The 21408-nt window shown below is 45.9% G+C and overlaps 1 long non-coding RNA gene across 3 annotated transcripts in view; it reads right to left on the bottom strand.

Annotated features, from left to right (window-relative positions):
* The window catches only part of LOC140106189 (uncharacterized), a 296249-nt gene that overhangs the window by 210401 nt on the left and 64440 nt on the right, over positions 1 to 21408 (bottom strand). The window lies entirely within an intron of this gene.

The raw sequence follows: 21408 nt of genomic DNA, 5'->3' as shown, positions 1-21408 counted from the left end.
AGTGGGACTATTTATTAGGGGTTTGATTAGAATTAGGCAGAGTCTGCTGATTTATTTTTTTTTTTACCTTTATTTCATTTTATAGCTCAAACTCATCTTGCAAAGCAGTGTGCTTTCAGTGTGGGCTACAAAATAGCCATAGGAGAACCCCAACGGCTTACTTAGGCCTACAATAGCGTTATATTTTCCTTTTTTTTGTTTGCTTGTTGCTGGGCTTGCTGGCATTAGTAGTGCAGCTAGTACCATATTGTGAGGAATTTGCTGGGAGACCTGCGACCGTTGTGTTTAGCTCTTAGTGACACGCATATCCACCTCAAACACCGAAGTGGGACAATTTATTAGGGGTTTGATTAGAATTAGGCAGAGTCTGCTGATTTATTTTTTTTTTTACCTTTATTTCATTTTATAGCTCAAACTCATCAGGCACAGCACAAAATCCAGTTGTGTGCTGTCAGTGTAGGTTAGAAACTAGCCATAGCAATAGGATAGCATCGTTTTGTTAAAAAAAAATTAAAATAAAAAAAAATAAACACAAAAAAAATTAAAAATTAAAAGTTTACACTTTAATTTGGAAAATGTTTAACCCGAGGGCTAGGGGTAGAGGACGAGGGCGTGGACGTTGGCGTCCAACTACTGCAGGGGTCAGGGGCCGTGGTCCTGGGCGGGGTGAGACACCACCTGCTGATGAGGGAGCAGGGGAATGCCGCAGAGCTACACTCCCTAGGTTCATCATGTCTCAAGTTACTGGGACTCGTGGTAGAGCACTGTTGAGGCCAGAACAGTGCGAAGAGGTGATGTCGTGGATTGCGGACAATGCTTCTAGCCATTTGTCCACCAGTCAGTCTTCCACGCAGTCCACCCATGTCACCGAAATCAGCACTCCTCCAGCTCCTCCACCTCAGCCTCCTTCCCCCCAGTCTGCCCCCTCCCAGCAAAATTTGGCATTTGAACCGGCATACTCTGAGGAACTGTTTTCTGGACCCTTCCCACAGTCACAAACCACTTGTCCGGTTGCTGCTGAGCAATTTTCCGATGCCCAGGTTTTCCACCAGTCGCAGTCTGTGGGTGATGATGACATTATTGACGTAGTGGAAGAAGTGTGTAAAGAGGTGTCGGACGATGAGGAAACACGGTTGTCAGACAGTGGTGAAGTTGTTGTCAGGGCAGGAAGTCCGAGGGGGGAGCAGACTGAGGGATCGGAGGATGATGAGGTGACAGACCCAAGCTGGGTTGATAGGCCGGGTGAACACAGTGCTTCTGAGACGGAGGCAAGTCCTATAGCAGAACAGGTTGGAAGAGGCAGTGGTGGGGCCAGACGGAGAGGCAGGGCCAGAGCTGGTGCATCAGCGCCAAATGTTGCCCGTAGTCAAGCTCCCGTGGCGAGGGCTAGATTTTCAGAAGTCTGGAGGTTCTTTAAAGAAACACTGGATGACCGATGGACTGTGGTGTGCAACCTTTGCCAAACCAGGATCAGCAGGGGTTCCACCACTACTAGCTTAACTACCACCAGTATGCGCAGGCATATGAATGCTAAACACCCCACTCAATGGCACCAAGCCCGTTCACCTCCGGCCGGGCACACCACTGCTCCTTCCCCTGTGTCATCTGCTAGTCAGCCCCCTGCCCAGGACCACGGCCCAAACACATCCCGTGCGAAAACCCCATCTTCGCCTCCACGATCCTCCACAGCATCCACCAGCATTCAGCTCTCCATACCCCAGATGCTGGAGCGCAAAAGGAAGTATAGCGCAACCCACCCACACGCCCAAGCCCTCAATGTCCACATCTCCAAGTTGCTTAGCCTGGAGATGCTGCCCTCTAGGCTGGTAGAGACCGAGGCCTTTCGAAACCTCATGGCGGCGGCCGCCCCTCGGTATTCGGTCCCCAGCCGCCACTACTTTTCCCTGTGTGCCGTCCCAGCCCTGCACAAGCACGTGTCAGAGAACATCATCCGTGCCCTGACCAACGCCGTTTCTGACAAGGTCCACCTGACCACGGACACGTGGACGAGTGCTGCCGGGCAGGGCCACTATATATCGCTGACGGCACATTGGGTTAACTTGGTGGAGGCTGGGACCGAGTCTGACCCTGGGGCTGCTCATATACTGCAGACGCCGAGGATTGCGGGGCCTACCTTGGTCCAGGTCTCAAAGACCTACTATGCCTCTCCTCCTCCTCCCACCCCTCCTCCTCCGAATTACCATCCGTGGGCATGGCGCCATCAGTCGGTAGCTCTAGGCACAGCAGCAGTGCCATCGCTAAGCGACAGCAGGCGGTGCTCAAACTGCTGAGCCTAGGCGATAAAAGGCACACCGCCCAAGATCTATTACAGGGCATCACGGCGCAGACTGATCTGTGGCACCGCTGAACCTGAAGCCAGGCATGGTTGTGTGTGACAACGGCCGTAACCTGGTGGCGGCTCTGCAACTCGGCAGACTGACACATGTGCCATGCCTGGCCCATGTGTTAAATCTCATAGTTCAGCGTTTCCTCAAGACATACCCCAATCTGTCTGATTTGCTCACGAAGGTGCGCCGCATCTGTGCGCATTTCAGGAAGTCCAGCACAGATGCTGCCACTCTCAGGGCAGCGCAGCGCCGCCTCCAACTGCCCGCTCACCGACTGTTGTGCGACGTGCCCACGAGGTGGAATTCAACATTAACCATGTTATCCAGAGTTTACCAGCAGCGCAGAGCGATTGTAGACTGCCAGATGTCAACTTCCAACAGAACTGGTAGTCAGGTCAGTCAGCTTCCTCAAGTCTACAATGAGGAGTGGACGTGGATGTCTGATATCTGTCAGGTGCTGAGTAACTTTGAGGAGTCAACACAGATGGTCAGTGGCGATGCCGCCATCATCAGCCTCACCATCCCGCTGCTTGGCCTGTTGAAAAACTCTCTGGTCAGCATGAAGTCGGAAGCTTTGCGCTCGTCACAAGAGACGGGGGAAGAAGATTCCCTTGTTGATAGCCAAAGCACCCTTAGGTCTGTTTCTCAGCGCATATCGGAGGAGGTGGAGGAGGATGAGGAGGAAGAGGAGGAGAATGTTGGCGAGACAGAAGAGGGGACCATTGTTCAGTCCTTCACTGTTCAGCGTGTATGGGCAGAAGAAGAGGAGTCGGAGGAGTTGGAGGAGGAGGAAATGGGCAGTCAGGCCAGTGAGGGGAGTGAATTCTTGCGCGTTGGGACTCTGGCACATATGGCAGATTTCATGCTAGGCTGCCTATCCCGTGACCCTCGCGTTCAAAGAGTTTATTCCAGCACCGATTACTGGGTATTCACTCTCCTGGACCCACGGTACAAGCAAAATCTTTCCACTCTTATCCCTGGAGAGGAAAGGAGTGTGAGAATGCATGAATACCAGCAGGCCCTGGTGCACAAGCTGAAACAGTATTTCCCTTCTGACAGCGCTAGCAGCAGAGGGCGTACTTCTGCGGGACAAGTAGCGAGGGAGAGTAGGCGAGCAGGCAGCTTTTCCAGCACTGGCAAGGCCTTTGCCAGTTTTATGTCACCCCAGCAAGACACTGTCACCTGTCCCCAGTCTCGGCAGAGTAGGGCTGATCTTTACAGAAAGATGGTGAGGGAGTACGTAGCTGACCATACCATCGTCCTAAATGATCACACAGCTCCCTACAACTACTGGGTTTCAAAGCTGGACATGTGGCACGAACTGGCGCTGTACGCCTTGGAGGTTCTTGCCTGCCCTGCCGCTAGCTTGTTGTCCGAGCGGGTTTTCAGTGCAGCTGGTGGCATCATCACCGATAAGCGTACACGCCTGTCGACTGACAGCGCTGACAGGCTGACGCTTATCAAGATGAATAAAGCCTGGATTTCTCCGGATTTTCATTCTCCACCAGGTGAAAGAAGCTCAACCTGAATAATTTATGCATTCCTCCTCCTCCTCATTGTCCTCCTTCTCCTCCTCTTTGTACACTAAAGCATAGGAAACTGGCTATTTTTTGCCAGGGCCAACTGGCTCTAGCTATAGTACTCTATGTATTTAATTTTTCTGGAGGGCCACCTACCCGGTCCTCTGTTTTAAGCAATTTTTGGGAGTGCTACATACAGGCACTCAATCTATTTAATTTTTCTGGAGGACCACCTACCTGCTCCTCTGGTTTGAAAACTGCCACATACAGGCACTATCCAAATTAAATTGTCTCCATAGCAGCCTCCACATGTCGTCTTTTTAGCTGGCTCCACACGTTGTCTCCGTTGCTACCTCCACACGTCATCGCCATAGCTGCCTCCAAAAGTCGTCCATATAGCTGCCTCCATACATTGTCTCCTTATCAAACGAACTGTGTCGGGCAGAATTTTGGGTTGTTTTCATGGCTTCCACATCAAACTTGTTAACTTTGTCGCCACCCTGCTGTGTAATCCACAAAATATACTGGCAAACTTTTATCATTTACCAATATTATTTCAGCGCTTCTTGCGCATCTGTTTACATTCCCCTCACCCGCCATATCCTAAACTTATAAGAACGCTACTACACTTGATCTTATACAAAAGGTTCTTAGAAGTGCTGTTTGGGGAGTAGCCTAGAGACAGGGGCTTGGATTGGCGAAAGCTTGCCTGGCAGCAGAGCGCCAGCTCCATCTCAAGATCCAACTAACAGTTTTAACTGCAGCACCTTTAATCTAATACTAGTTCACTGCCTCCATACATCGTCCCCTTATCAAACGAGCTGTGTCAGGCAGAATTTTCAGGTGTTTCACCGGATACATAGTGGAATTTGGCCCATCTGTCGCCGCCATGCTGGAGACCTGAAGTTGCAATCATAGCAGCGCAATATGGATGCCCCATACTGTCGCTCTTAATCATGGAATCATTTCCGTAAAAACAATTAAAAATAGAACCACTATGCTATTCCATTATTCCTAGGTGAAATATTCAAACGACCCGGCCTGATTTGAAAATTATAATTTTTTCAAAGTAAACGCTTCTGGCCCCCAGGCCCATTTTGGGTGGGGAGGAGCCGAGAGACAGGGGCTTGGACAGGTGAAAGCTCGCCTGGCAGTGGACCGCCAGCTCCATCCCAAGATTAGGCAGCCTCAGAGGCATCCATGCATGCTGCCCCTGCTGTTTCCTGTCCATTTTGCCTCCACGATCCTCCCCAGTGTCCACCAATGTCTCATTTCAACTCTCTATACCCCAGACGCTGGAGCACGAGAGGATATGCAGCACATCATCCCCTTATCAAACGAGCTGTGTCAGGCAGAATTTTCAGGTGTTTTACCAGATACATAGTGGAACTCGGCCCATCTGTCGCCGCCATGCTGGAGACCTGAAGTTGCAATCATAGCAGCGCAATATGAATGCCCCATACTGTCGCTCTTAATCATGGAAGTCGTCTCCATGGCTGCCTCCACATGTCGTCCCCTTATCAAAAGAGCTGTGTCAGGCTCATTTTTCGGGTGTTTCACCAGATACGTTATGGAACTTGGTCACTATGTCGCCACCATGCTGTGTTATCGACTAAATATACCGTCAACCTTTTGTTCACATAGGAAATCATTTCACCTCCTTTGGTGAAACCTGAGTCCATTTAGGATATGTCGCCATGAGACTCTCTAGCCTGCCACTGCTGCCGCTGCCTCTGCATGCCGTCCCCTATAGTGTCAGGGTCAATTATTGGATGTTTTAGATGCTATCTAGCCTCATTCGGTCACTCTGTCATGGCCATGCTGTTGCCCATAATTTTGGCATAATGGTGCGATTAAGCAGCCTCAGAGGCATCCATGCATGCTGCCCCTGCTGTTTCCTGTCCATTTCCGTGGTGTTTCCATCCTTTTCTGAGGTTCCCAGGTGTTTGGCCAAGCTTCCCTGTGCAGAGCCTTGGTCCCCTTGAAAAATGCTCGAGTCTCCCATTGACTTAAATGGGGCTCGTTATTCGAGACGAGCACTCGAGCATCGGGAAAAGTTTGTCTCGAATAACGAGTACCCGAGCATTTTAGTGCTCGCTCATCTCTAGTTGTAAGCCATGCACTTACATGCACCAGGAGGAAGATGGTGAACTCCGGCGGACCTGATCGGGGAAGCGACACATGCACATTAAGAGGGCATAAACATAAGTCAGGAAGGGAATTAAACTTGTTGGGGGTAATTTATCAAAGTTATGTCAGTTTTCAGGTGTACAGAATTGACTCAATGTCATGGGTGCTTCCGCGCCCCATATCTCAGGCTCCCCCGTGCTCTCTCCATGTGCCCTTGCGACATCCACTTACCCGTCCTCACTCCTGCTTCCGGGCCCACGGGCAGAAAATTTAAAGGGACAGCGCGCCATTAATTGCTGCTGGCCTTATCCAGAATCCTATTTAACTCTGCCTCTCCCCGCACACCCTGCCGGATCTTTGTGTATATGCCTTGGAAAAAGCTTGTATTGTTGCCCTGTGCTCGCGTATAGATTTCCCGCTGTGCCCCCGGACCTGTTCCTGCTTACGCTCCTCTGCTGCCAGCCTGGACCTTCTGCTTAGCCTCTGACGTTGATCGGGTGCCATCTGTACTGACCTCCTGCCTGTCCCCAACCACGAACCTGCCTTCCGTTTCTGTATCTCGCCTTGGCTGCCATCACGGACAGAGTCGCATCTGTGGAACGACCAGGTGGAACCAAGCTTCAGCAAGTCCAACCCGCTTGTGGCGGGCTCCAGTGAAAACCGGGTGTGACTTTTTGGCAACAGTTCACCAACAAATTCTCCAATGCAAGGCAGACCTTAAAGAAAACCTACCACTTGGAATCGTGCTTCGCTTTACATCTGTTTAAGAACATAAGGAGGATAAGCGCCGGCACCAGTTCACGCTGAGCTGGTGCACGGTATTCGCGGCTTAGAAGCACGATCCCAAGTGGTAGGTTTCCTTTAACACATAATACTCCACATTTATCAAGCAATCTAACCAGTATGATAAATCTGTTGTACAAAAAGCTCCCAAGACAGTCTAAAAAAAAACGTCGTAAAAAGCCTCCTTAATAATAAATTCCTCCATCCCTTATGTAAAGCTATGCATATAAATGTAGTAAACCGAAAAGGCACAACTAACGCAAGGGACGCTCCAGTCCCATGTCACCATATAGAGGCTACTCTTACTGTAACCTCTTGTTGGTCATCTGAGTTTTATAACTTTTAAGATCTGCTAAAAGTGTGTCAGTCACCACGAGACATAGACAGAGAAGAAATATTCACTTATTTCTAGTTCTAATAATGCCGATTCTTTGACTTAATGTAATGTGACACTGTGGATTATTCCAGGATTATATTTTTATTCATGTGTCCTTTGAAGCTGTCTTTGCATAACTATTTAATGTTTCAATGAATATTCAGAGCTGTTTATATTAGTATAAATGACATGCTCCCTTTACAGTATTGTTCTACAGATATTCTCTTAAACTGCCTCAGGGCATTTACATGATGTACGTGATATCGCACAAGACTGAAAGTGCTAGAATCTCACATGCAGATCTAAACTGCATAATAAAATGGCATCTTAAACTGCATGTGATAATATGGTCATTACAAAGACAAATACATTATTAACACATTTGGGATCCCGTCTTTTTCTATGACTGACCCACAAGCTAATATGACGGTTATATGATGAATATTTGTATTTATATTATACATTACATTCTTTTATTTCAAGGCATTCTAGAAAATCTAATTTTGCCAGCATAGTAAAATTAGGGACTGTGTTATTCTCACCACTAAAATATGGGATAATCTGACATAAATCAATAATACTGTAATAACTGGAATGTTACCCGCAACACACTTGGCTGATCATGAGAGTCTTGAGTGATATCAAGTTTATTGCCACTGGTAAAAGTCATTGGCAGAGCATGAAGTATTAGTAAGAGAACAGACTATTTGTATGAATGCTGCAAAAGGGTTCATCAGGGACACCACAAGTCATGTCCTCAGTGCATGCACTATACAGTCCAAGTACATCTATAAATATTTCTCTGCATTGAGAACACAGATTTCCTCATGAAATATATGCTTCCAATGCAGTAAACTTCATCTACTCGGTCATATATATGGTTTATATGTAACCCAAGACACTCCCTTTAAATTGAGCAAAAGGTCTAAAAGTCCTGCATTCACAAGTCCTTTTCCCATTGTAGATTTCATTTCAACATTCATATGTACTCATTACCAATTTAGGCTATCTGAACACATGGTGGATTATGTTTGGATCTTCTGCACTGATATTCCTGTGGAATCAAGTATATCAAGTATAAGCCGTCCCAAGTATGACCCGAGTATAATTTTAACAAAAAACTGGAAAAACCTATGGACTTGACTTATAAGCCAAGGGTGGGAAATGCATTGGTCACAGCCTCCCAGTATATAGCCTGCTAGCCCCCTGAAGTATATAGCCTGCTAGCCCCCTGGAGTATATAGCCTGCCTGCCCCTGTAGTATATAGCCTACCAGCCCCCTGTAGTATATAGCCTGCCAGACCCCTGTAGTATATAGCCTGCCAGCCCCCTGTAGTATACAGCCTGCCAGCCCCCAGTAGTATACAGCCAGCCAGCCCCCAGTAGTATACAGCCAGCCAGCCCCCAGTAATATGCAGCCTGGCAGCCCCCTGTAGTATATAGCCTGCCAGACCCCTGTAGTATATAGTCTGCCAGACCCCTGAAGTATATAACAACAACAATAGCAAAACAACGCAGGAGAGACAGAGGCACCTGATAATGCTCAGTTCTTCCGTTAAAGCTTTGAGGCTCCTGTGCATATCCACAGCCTGCATTGAGCCCTGTCTTCCCACTCTGTCGGGCAGTAAATGTAACTTTAGCCACAAAGCAAGGATCACTCTACATTTATAGATATTTTTCTGTATATTGCAGGCTGTGGATATGCATAGGAGTCTTTGGCTCTCTTTTTTTGGTATCTGTATAGGCCCTTCCGGGTACATTATACAAGCATTTTTTTGTGTTTCATGTATTTTTTTGTCCTATGCCCATTTCCTTGCTCTATATATGTCTTTGTGTACACATGCTAATATTGATTATAGTACAGGGCTCTAAAGGAAGACATGAGCATTACTGCCTTGTTTTGCCATATGGTCACAGTTTGGCTGTTTTCCCTTTTTAAAATGTTTTTATATTGTTTTGTCTGATTAGTTGTTTATATATATATATGTGATTTGTTAACAACGATGATCTTTGTTTTGCTACCTAACACATGGTATTGTGTAAGATTTCTTATGTAGGTGTTTTTCAAGCGCTTTATACTTATTATTACAGTTTTGGTCCCTCCTTTTTTTGGATTTTGTTTTGTACTGACATCAGATAAGGTGAGAAAAAAAAAACACTAAAATTTAAACAGTAAAAACCTATAGATAGCCTTAGTACTCCCCCACCCATAGACCAGCATAGAAGCAGGATAAGAGCTGCAAGTGACATATATAATCGAGTATAAGGTGAGATAACTAATTTCAACACAAAAAAAACTGGGAAAACCTATTAATTTGAGTATAAACCTAGGGTGGGAAATGCATTGGTCACAGCCTCCAGCCAGTATAAAACTGACCAGCCAATATCCCCCAGTATATAGCCTGCCGGCCCCTGCCCCCCCCCCCAAGTATACAGCCTGCCAGCCCCTCCCCCCTCCCCCCCAGTATATAGCCTGCCAGCCCCTGCCCCCCAGTATAGAAACGAGGAAAAAGCAGATGTGCAGCACTCGTAGAAGAGGCAAGTTAACAATATATCTCTTTATTTCATTCTGAATAGTGGTCCATGACTAAGGACCACAATGCAAAGCGTCCAAAATGCGTAGGTCTGTTACCGCTTTTTAGACTAAGAGTCATGGACCATGACTAAGGACCACAATGCAAAGCGTCCGAAACTCGTAGGTCCGTTACCGCTTTTTAGACTAAGAGCTTGTTAGTTCTAAGAGTTTTTTCTATTTTGCCTACAATTTTTTATTCAGAATGAAATAAAGAGATATATTTTTAACTTACCTCTTCTACAAGTGCTGGACATCCGCTTTTTCCTCGTTTCGATTACCACCTGTATCAGCCCAGGATCTTTCTTGCTGTTACAGGCACAGTTCACACTGACAAGCAATCGAGAAGACTTCATACTACATGTTTACATGGTAAGCGGTGATATTTTTTTCCTTTTGTCATAGGAGAAGTATTTTTCCTTTATGAATTTGGGTGCCCCCGGTATAGAGCCTGCCAGCCCCTGCAGGATATAGCCTGCCAGCCCCTGCAGGATATAGCCTGCCAGCCCCTGCAGGATATAGCCTGCCAGCCCCTGCAGGATATAGCCTGCCAGCCCCTGCACGATATAGCCTGCCAGCCCCTGCACGATATAGCCTGCCAGCCCCTGCACCATATAGCCTGCCAGCCCCTGCACCATATAGCCTGCCAGCCCCTGCACCATATAGCCTGCCAGCCCCTGCACCATATAGCCTGCCAGCCCCTGCACCATATAGCCTGCCAGCCCCTGCACCATATAGCCTGCCAGCCCCTGCACCATATAGCCTGCCAGCCCCTGCACCATATAGCCTGCCAGCCCCTGCACCATATAGCCTGCCAGCCCCTGCACCATATAGCCTGCCAGCCCCTGCACCATATAGCCTGCCAGCCCCTGCACCATATAGCCTGCCAGCCCCTGCACCATATAGCCTGCCAGCCCCTGCACCATATAGCCTGCCAGCCCCTGCACCATATAGCCTGCCAGCCCCTGCACCATATAGCCTGCCAGCCCCTGCACCATATAGCCTGCCAGCCCCTGCACCATATAGCCTGCCAGCCCCTGCACCATATAGCCTGCCAGCCCCTGCACCATATAGCCTGCCAGCCCCTGCACCATATAGCCTGCCAGCCCCTGCACCATATAGCCTGCCAGCCCCTGCACCATATAGCCTGCCAGCCCCTGCACCATATAGCCTGCCAGCCCCTGCACCATATAGCCTGCCAGCCCCTGCACGATATAGACTGCCAGACCCTGCACGATATAGACTGCCAGACCCTGCACGATATAGCCTGCCAGACCCTGCACGATATAGCCTGCCAGCCCCTGCACGATATAGCCTGCCAGCCCCTGCACGATATAGACTGCCAGCCCCTGCACGATATAGACTGCCAGCCCCTGCACGATATAGACTGCCAGCCTCTGCACGATATAGACTGCCAGCCCCTGCACGATATAGACTGCCAGCCCCTGCACGATATAGACTGCCAGCCCCTGCACGATATAGACTGCCAGCCCCTGCACGATATAGCCTGCCAGCCCCTGCACGATATAGCCTGCCAGCCCCTGCACGATATAGCCTGCCAGCCCCTGCACGATATAGCCTGCCAGCCCCTGCAGGACATAGCCTGCCAGCCCCTGCAGGATATAGCCTGCCAGCCCCTGCAGGATATAGCCTGCCAGCCCCTGCAGGATATAGCCTGCCAGCCCCTGCAGGATATAGCCTGCCAGCCCCTGCAGGATATAGCCTGCCAGCCCCTGCAGGATATAGCCTGCCAGCCCCTGCAGGATATAGCCTGCCAGCCCCTGCAGGATATAGCCTGCCAGCCCCTGCAGGATATAGCCTGCCAGCCCCTGCAGGATATAGCCTGCCAGCCCCTGCCCCCCTAGTATATAGCCTGTCAGCCCCCGCAGTATATTACCAGCCCATACCCCCATATCCCACAGCCACGAGTATGCCAAGGTACTCACCTTTCCAACGCCCCTCGCAGGTCCTCTTCTTGCTTCGGATGCTCCAGTGCCTCTTCGGGTCTTTCTGCTCTTCTTTAGGTCGTTCAGCTCCTCGCACACGGCCAGCATACACAATGATGTCAGCTGCTTGCCGACATCATTGTTTGTGAGCCGCCGGCATTGCAAGTGGACCCAAACAGGAGCCAAATGACCCGAAGAGGAGCAGAAGGACCCGAAGAGGCACCGGAGCACTATTTTTGTGCTGAAAAACTAGGCTCATACTTGAGTAAATAAGGTAATACATTTCAAGGCTTTGCACAGTTTTGCTGTGAGTAAGCCTTATAAAACAACAATTACAAATAATAGTAGATTTATGGTAGGGTAAGCTTGTTCTGAAACTTCATACTGCGAGTCCCAAGAACAAGAATCCCAGTTCTGGACCACCGCTAATCACAACCTTACAGTATCGCACAATAGATTATCCATCAGAACTATAAAACTTCTCAAAATAGAATTTTTCCAGTACAGTTTTCAGTATAGTTTTCTTATTATTTACCCAACTTATTGGGTATACCATATTGGAAACATTTTAAAATCTGCTGTCTCCAAATCAGCCATATTGGTTACATCACTGTTTGCCTTTCATAACCTTTCAAAGTCTATTCTAATGTTTGTTCTTGAAAGAACCAACTGATACAGTGCAACAAAAGTTCTTTCTCAAGTATAATCACCAGTTGAGGTTATTAGAAGTTACACAGTGACATCATTAGAAAGGTTATACAAAGTCACCTAGAGCTGGCAGAGGGAGGATGCCACTACCACAGCACGTGGAGAGTTATCACAGGTCCCGAAACTCATGTATGACACATAGGAGGGTTGAAGAGAAAAGTTTTATGTTCAGAAGAAATTGGCAACGTTTTTTCCTAGTGCTTAATAACCAGAGAAGTTCTAAAGAGATAGAATCAATTCTACATTCACACAAGATTGAAAACTACAATGATGGAATAATTCAATTACTTTTTCTCCTGTAATTTTTCTCCTCTAGTTTAGCAACTTATTGCAGAAAATGAGAACAGGCACATGTCCATCAAATTTATACAGTGTGAGAGCTTGGGGTGTTATGCAGTTCTAATGTCCTTGGGGAATTGATTTTGTCCATATTATCTATGTCAAATTGCAGAGTTTGCCTACTTTATTGCTAGCCAAAGCTTGTTTAGCTGAGCGAGCCATTTCACCCATCTCCCATGCACATTCATGTTTGGCTCAGCCAAACGTGCATATGCTCTGCATTAGGAAAGAAGAGAAAGGTGCAGTCATACACCTCCAGTGGAGGTTTATCTCCCCTTGATTAAATGGATCGGGCATGAAGAAATCCAACTGTCTTGACATCTACCAAGTTGTATCCAGGTTCAACACATTAAATATCTCTTAGCTGAGCAATTTTTCCCCATACTCCCCATTGCACGGATACTTACATCAAAATTAAGACTTCAGACGGTAATTAAAAAGCATTGACCTTATCCCTAAATGGTTCCTTTCCATGGATGCAATGTTAAAAAAATCAGTTTATAAACTTATATGCAACTGTCAGAATATAAATAGCTTAAAAAACTATAGAAAATAGGAATGTGTAAGCAGGTGACAACGCACCTATATTTGTATGCAACAATACACCAGGAAAAATTTACTTAATCCCCGTATATAACACTTATAAATCAGAAAACAAGAAAAAAGGAGGGGAAATGAATAAGGACTCAGATACAATTAAATCATGAAAAAAAGTGCAAATGTTTATTAATAACAATGTATTAGATAAAAACATGTGTGGAACAATAAAAGGAACACTGGCTGCAGGAGACAGAAGATCATATAGACCAGGCACTATGGGATACAGAGAGTAGGTACTGCAAAGTAGGGGGCATGTAGAAAAACGTACTAGATACAAAGCATTATAGCAATAAATATGCCTAGCAGGTTAGCAGTAGTAGGATGTAATTGGCATGTGCATCATCAAATAACTAAGCTAGTCGTTAATTCTCAGCAACTAGCGTAGCTAGAAAGTGCCAAAATCTGTATCCATAATTACCTGGTCGCTGGAAATACCCCAACGCGCGTTTCAACCCGCCGGTCTTTCTCAAGGGGTGATATTGAATACAACTAGCCCAGAATTTAAGTGCTGACTGGCCAATGAAATTCAAATGATGATAGAAATCACCTGTAAAGTTGGCGCATGGCCGTCGGCATGTGCCCGCGTCACCGGCCGGATCGGGCGCTGACGTCATCGTGGCGGATCACATGACCGCATCATATGACCTCAGCACCACGCGGGCTGAGGCGTGATTTATTTTGCACACTGCCCATGTCCCCAAATTTACATCGGTATGACGACTCGGGAATTGAGAGTCAGAATTAGGGAACATGTCAATGATATTTCCAAAGCAGTATCTGCGGACTTCTCTCAGATTGACAAATTGAAACCAATTCCCCGCCACTTCAAAAAATATCATTCCTGCAATCCAAATCTTTTGCAGATCCGGGGCATTGATCACATTAACCTCGACATGCGTGGAGGGGCACTAAAACAGAAACTACTACAGACAGAGTCCAAATGGATTTGGACTCTGAATACAGTGCATCCAGCAGGCTTAAATGAAAACTTCGGCTTTTCTGCGTTCTTATAACACACCAATACGATCTGCATGATATGAGTAATTCTCGCATCGGCCCATTTCACCCCGTTCAGAATGTTCATGATCTAATTTTGCTTTTAATTAATTTTAACTCTTCATTTTAGATGTATGTTCTAGTTTGTGTAAATTATATTTGATTTGCAACTCCTTGCACTGTAGATGCCCTAGCCCAACTTTAGGTGTCTGACCTTAACAAGTGCCATATGAGATGTTCGCCGATTAACATGTTTTGACAGTAACTTTTGAGTCTTAATATTTGTAGATTTACGCTAAGACTACGTGATGTCGATATATGCACATAATTCCTAGTTAGACATAGGTGGACCGATCTACATCAACTTATTCTCCATTTTTGTGAACTAAGTAAGAATCAAGGCACTTGTCACTCACTTTCACCATTTTTTCACCTGCCTGTTTGGTTTTCACTCACCACTCACCTTTTCCTCACCGGCCTTCATCACTTCACCTCACCACTCACTCCTCACTCTTCACGGACCCTCACCCATCCACACGGTCCCATTCACTTTTGGGCATGCGACCTGGCCACACGCCCTTCCACTCACACCCATGCACTCCTTGTCCATCACTTTCGGTTCCACCTCATACCACACCACGCTACTGCACTCCCAGCCCCCCACCCATTCCCTCCCATTATAATTGTTCTTCACGCCGCACTGTCGCTCGGTACAACCGTGACATGCCACGGCAGCCTGCCATTTCTTGTCCCAGTTCTCCACCCATTTACACACATGAACACTTAACACTCACCACTCTCCTACTCTCCCTCATTTTCACACCATATTCCGTGCATTCATTCACGGCAACATCCCACCTATCTCATATCTCACTTCACAATCCTTCTCACACCATCCCAGTCACCCTTCACCACATACACCCCTCCGGGTTACACTTATCCCATATTCACTCTTCCCAATTTACATTCACACAACAACAACACCACGCATTCGTACAACCAACGGGTGTATGTGCATAATCATACAGTACCCTTAGAGGCTTCTAACATTATACAGCAATTGAATCTCCAACTTACCCTCTAGTGCTGTTATTGCATCTACACAGTGAGCTCTTTGTGTATATTGGCCAATATTACCCACATATTTTCCTTTGATTACTTTCACATCATTTTCATACACACGTTCCACTTATGCCGGTGCATTCACCGACATTTTTTGCGGTTACCCCATTGTGAAATCAGATCATGTATTATATGACTGTTCCCTGTATTATCTGATGTGGAGTACTCATAAGACCCCTCATTGTGCATTACATCGGGCGTTTTATTTATTTATTTATGAAGCAAATATCTTCATTGCACGGCCTAATTCTATTTCCCGGCATTGGTGCCTTTGCATCCTATATTACTCACCTAGGGCGCATGTCAGCCGGCCGCTGGTCCGTATCTTCCGTGCTTGGAGGCGTGGTGCTGAGGTCATATGATGCGGTCATGTGATCCGCCTCGATGACGTCAGCGCCCGATCCGGCCGGTGACGCGGGCACATGCCGACGGCCATGCGCCAACTTTACAGGTGATTTCTATCATCATTTGACTTTCATTGGCCAGTCAGCACTTAAATTCTGGGCTAGTTGTATTCAATATCACCCCTTGAGAAAGACCGGCGGGTTGAAACGCGCGTTGGGGTATTTCCAGCGACCAGGTAATTATGGATACAGATTTTGGCACTTTCTAGCTACGCTAGTTGCTGAGAATTAACGACTAGCTTAGTTATTTGATGATGCACATGCCAATTACATCCTACTACTGCTAACCTGCTAGGCATATTTATTGCTATAATGCTTTGTATCTAGTACGTTTTTCTTCATGCCCCCTACTTTGCAGTACCTACTCTCTGTATCCCATAGTGCCTGGTCTATATGATCTTCTGTCTCCTGCAGCCAGTGTTCCTTTTATTGTTCCACACATGTTTTTATCTAATACATTGTTATTAATAAACATTTGCACTTTTTTTCATGATTTAATTGTATCTGAGTCCTTATTCATTTCCCCTCCTTTTTTCTTGTTTTCTGATTTATAAGTGTTATATGCAACTGACCTGAGGTGAGTCCAATGATATTAAGGAGTCCTGTATATTACATTTTACTTGCGTTGCATTGCCTCCTTGTTTCTGATTGACGTGCCTCACTAGGACAGACTGCTGTGTGGAACATTAAGAACTCTGTTACATCATTGGTCACTTCATGTCATGTGGCCAAGGTGATGTAATCTAAAGAGCTGTTACATTTGATAAGTCTACCCCATGTATGTATCTGATCACATGAAATCACAGCAGCTGGAGGATCGGTAGGAGTAGCAGTCCATGGAGGCTGCTGTGATTTCATGTGATCAGATACATACACTCTGGTCACATGCCATGCTGAGAATAGGCATTGGACATAGGGAAGACTAGATGGGAGGGGCCAGCCAAGCAGGACATGCCACCTCAAATGCCAGGTAATCTAATATATAAAGTTGAGAGAGTGTATGTGTGTGTGTGAGAATGTATGTTTGTATGTCTGCTAAAGGAATCTGTACTGTTGCGTTTTGAGCCAAAATTTTTTACCCCGTGCTTTCCAAAATGCACTTATTAACCACCATATACAGAAGCCATTGTCTGGTGCTGGGGCAGTCGAGAGCTGAGCCGTGATTGATTGCTATTCTGCCACAGGTCATTAATATGAGCTCTGAGCTTTGATTGGTTACTATAGGCAATGAGCATAAGATGCTTATGTGTGAGGTAAGATGGATAGAGATACAGAGATAGTGGAAGATGTATCAGAAATGTCTGAGGTAAAACGGTTCCAGTTGTCCATGGAAACCAATCAGAGCTGTAATTTTACAAACAGCTGTGGAAAAATTAAACTTGAGCTCTGACTGGTTGCAGTTCTGCTCTCAGACATTCTGATAAATCTCCTCATAGACAAAGTGACAGAGAGAGTCACTGAGAGAGACTGCCGGCGACAGACAGTCACTGAGAGAGACTGCCGGCGACAGACAGTCACTGAGAGAGACTGCCGGCGACAGACAGTCACTGAGAGAGACTGCCGGCGACAGACAGTCACTGAGAGAGACTGCCGGCGACAGACAGTCACTGAGAGAGACTGCCGGCGACAGACAGTCACTGAGAGAGACTGCCGGCGACAGACAGTCACCGAGAAAGACTGCCGGCGACAGACAGTCACCGAGAAAGACTGCCGGCGACAGACAGTCACCGAGAAAGACTGCCGGCGACAGACAGTCACCGAGAAAGACTGCCGGCGACAGACAGTCACCGAGAAAGACTGCCGGCGACAGACAGTCACCGAGAAAGACTGCCGGCGACAGACAGTCACCGAGAAAGACTGCCGGCGACAGACAGTCACCGAGAAAGACTGCCGGCGACAGACAGTCACCGAGAAAGACTGCCGGCGACAGACAGTCACCGAGAAAGACTGCCGGCGACAGACAGTCACTGAGAAAGACTGCCGGCGACAGACAGTCACTGAGAAAGACTGCCGGCGACAGACAGTCACTGAGAAAGACTGCCGGCGACAGACAGTCACTGAGAAAGACTGCCGGCGACAGACAGTCACTGAGAAAGACTGCCAGTAACAGAGATGGTCATAGATAGTCTGAGACAGTCTAAAGATGCATATAAAATATTTTTTGTTAAATCCATTCTATTTTGTTGTAGCTAAAAGCAGTTATTTACTATCCCGGGCAACACCAGGAGCTACAGCTAGTACGACATAAAGTTGATTTATGGGGATGTGAGGGAAACAACTTTTAGCTAAAGAAGGGCATAATTTAGTTAATACGGCTCTATAGAATCCTGTCACTAGCTGTATTTGTGGAAATGTGGTAACAAAAGGCAGATTTGAAGATAAAAAAATGCAAATGTGGCAAAATGTTAAACTTGCATTAGTGCATGGTAACAATAGATTCACCATTTCTATTTCTAGTTAAACATATAAATTTGGGAGATTGGTGGAGAAGGAATAAGGATCTGGGCTGCTTTTAGGGGTTGACTACAGTATGGCAGGATATTTAGGACCATTCTATGATTCGACCTTTGTTGGAATATTTTTGGAAAGATCCTTTTCAATTTCATGTATTCAAAGAAGATTAGGAAAAATCGGCACTCGCCGTCAATGAAAATGTCTTGTCTTTATTTCATCTGTTCATAAAAAGGTTTGAGCGATGTAGAGCGCAGGGGATAAGTGCATGAATAGAAGAAGACTATGGGGCACATTTACTAAGGGTCCGTCAGATGCATTTCCGCCGGGTTTCAAAATTGTTTCCGTTTTGCGCTGAAGTGCCCTGGATTTTTGGCTGACGCGATCGGATTGTGTCACATCAGCGCCAGCTTGCATGCGACACAAATCGGGGGGCATGGACGTCGGACAATTTGACTGATTGAGACAAACCGCGGAATTTAACTTTCACAATTGTGTCGCAAGACACGCACTTACATGCACCAGGAAGAAGATGGTGAACTCCGGCGGACCTGAGCGGGGAAGCGATACATGCAGAAAATTTGACACACAATCTTAGTGAATTGCGGCAGCTCCGAATCCTCGTCGAACATTCCGGATCTGCGGCGTCAACGGAACAGGTAAGTAAATGTGCCCCTATGTTTCACTGCAGTAGTCTGAGCACCACCACCTTATTTGGACACTAGTCACTCTTAATAAAGCCCACAGTTGATGCTATAATCTGATTCCAATACAGAGATAGTGCCCCTGGTCCTACTACTACTACTACTACATCAGAACTTTTTCAATTTAAGTATGATTGTGCACCAGGGTCATACATACATAAAGACCTGGTTGGTTTGCAGAGTTTGGTGTAGAAGAAGTGGTGCCATGGTGACCTGACTTTAGCCCCATTAAACACATTTCAAAATATTATAAAAAGTCTTTCCAAAGAGTATACCGTAAGCAGTTTTTGCCCCAATGGGGAACAACTACTTTAGATTCAGAACTTGAGATCATAAGCATTTATATGTTGTATGTAAGCAGAGGACCCATGGAACCCAATATCCGCTACTCACTTTAACCCCTTAATGACCGCCCTATCGGGTTTTTACGGCGGTCATTAAGGGTACTTCTTCTGATGCGACGCCTTTCTACGGCGGCGCATCAGAAGAAGTTTTCGGGACACCGGGTCTCGCTGGTGCCGGTGTCGGGCTGTGATATCACAGCCCAGACCCGGGACTAACACCCGGGATCGGAAAAACTCCAATCCCGGGTGTTTAACCCCTTGCACGCCGCGGTCAAGCATGACCGCGGCGTGCAAGTGTGTCCCCCGTGGATCGGACCCCCCCGGTGTGCTTACCGGGGGATCCGATCCCTCCTGCCGCTGCCCCGGGTTCCGACGAGTGACCCGGGACTGTCGGCTCCTCTTCTCACCGGGTCCTGCCTTCCTGGCAGGACCCGGCTGTAAGTAACTGAGCATGCGCAGCATGCTCAGTTACTTACAGTATACACTGCAATACAAGTGTATTGCAGTGTAAAGGCTTGAATAAGCGATCGGATGATCGCTTATTCAAGCCAAGAAGTAGAAAATGTAAAAAAGTAAAAAAAAAAAAATTAAATCTTTTTATAATATAATTAAATAAATAAATAAAATAAAAGTCCCATAATCTCCCCAGTAACACATAAAATGCAAATAAAGTATATAAAACACAAAACACGTACATATTTGGTATCACCGCGTCCGTATTAATCTGTACAATAAATCTAAATCAATATTGAACCCGCTCGGTGAACTACGTAAAAAAAAAACTCGAAAAACTTCCCATAATATACAATTTTTCATCAAACACCATCACAAAAAATGTTCTAAAAAGTGATCAAAAAAAGTTACGGTACCTAATATGATACGACTGAAAAGAACAACTGTTTTCGCAAAAAATAAGCCCTCAACCAGATCTGACAACAGAAAAATACAGAATTTATGGCCCTGAAAAGTTGTCAATAGTAAAAACAATGCGATTTTCTCCAATATTTGTTTTGCTCAGGAAAATTGAGCAAAATAAGAAAAACTATATAAATGAGGTATCACCGCAATCGTAGTGAACCAGAGAATAAAGTAAAATATTATTTTTACGTTACGGTGAGCGGGGGGGGGGGGAAATGCTCACAATCCAAAATAAAAATTGATGATTTTGTTTGTGTCCCCCTTGAAATAGTTAATAAAATCTCATGAATAAGCTTTAGACTCCCAAAATAAATTATTTATACATTGTATCTCATCCCATAAAAAATAAGCCCTCATATGATCGCATTACCAAAAAAAATAAAAATTTATAGGTCGTACAATGTGACAATACAAATCTGCTGTGGACGGCGCCTCCATTCATTCTATGCTCGGCCGTGCGCCCGTACAGCAGTTTACCACCACATATGGGGTATCAGTACACTCCGGAGGAATTGGGCATCAAGCGTTGCAGTGCGTTTCATCATTTAATTTATTCTGAAAATGTCAGTTTTGGCCTAAATGAATGTATTTCCAAAAAAATTCCATAGTTTCTAAATCGCAGGTCCATATTTTTTAACCCATGTGAAACACTTAAAGGGTTAATAGACTTAATAGAAGTTGTTTTACATACATTGAGGGGTGAACTTTCTATAGTGAGGTAATTTATGAGGTTTTACTATTATTTAGGCCTCTCAAAGTCACTTGAAAGCTGAGTTGTCCCTCAAAATGTGAGTTATGGCAATTTTCATGAAAATAAGAAAAATCGCACCTAAAGTTCTGCGCCTCATAACATCCTAGAAAAATTACCAGAAGCATAAAATATCATCCCAACATAAAGCAGATATTCTGTAAATGTTAATTATCAAACTTTTTGGGTAGTTTTACTTCCTGTCTGGAAACCAGAACATTTCAAACTTGGAAAATGAAGAATTTTTACAAACTTTTGCCAAATTTTCACTTTTTTTCAGAACGAAACACAAAACTTATCACTTAAATTTTATAACTAACATGAAGTACAATGTGTCACGAGAAAACATTCTCAAAATCACCGGGATATGTTAAAGCGTTCCGAAGTTATAACCAATTA

The sequence above is a fragment of the Engystomops pustulosus genome, chromosome 11, assembly GCF_040894005.1.
Source record: "Engystomops pustulosus chromosome 11, aEngPut4.maternal, whole genome shotgun sequence".
In the NCBI taxonomy this organism is placed as follows: Eukaryota; Metazoa; Chordata; class Amphibia; order Anura; family Leptodactylidae; genus Engystomops; species Engystomops pustulosus.
The sequence above is the reverse complement of the archived record's forward strand: the minus strand, read 5'-3'. Positions and strand labels throughout refer to the sequence as shown.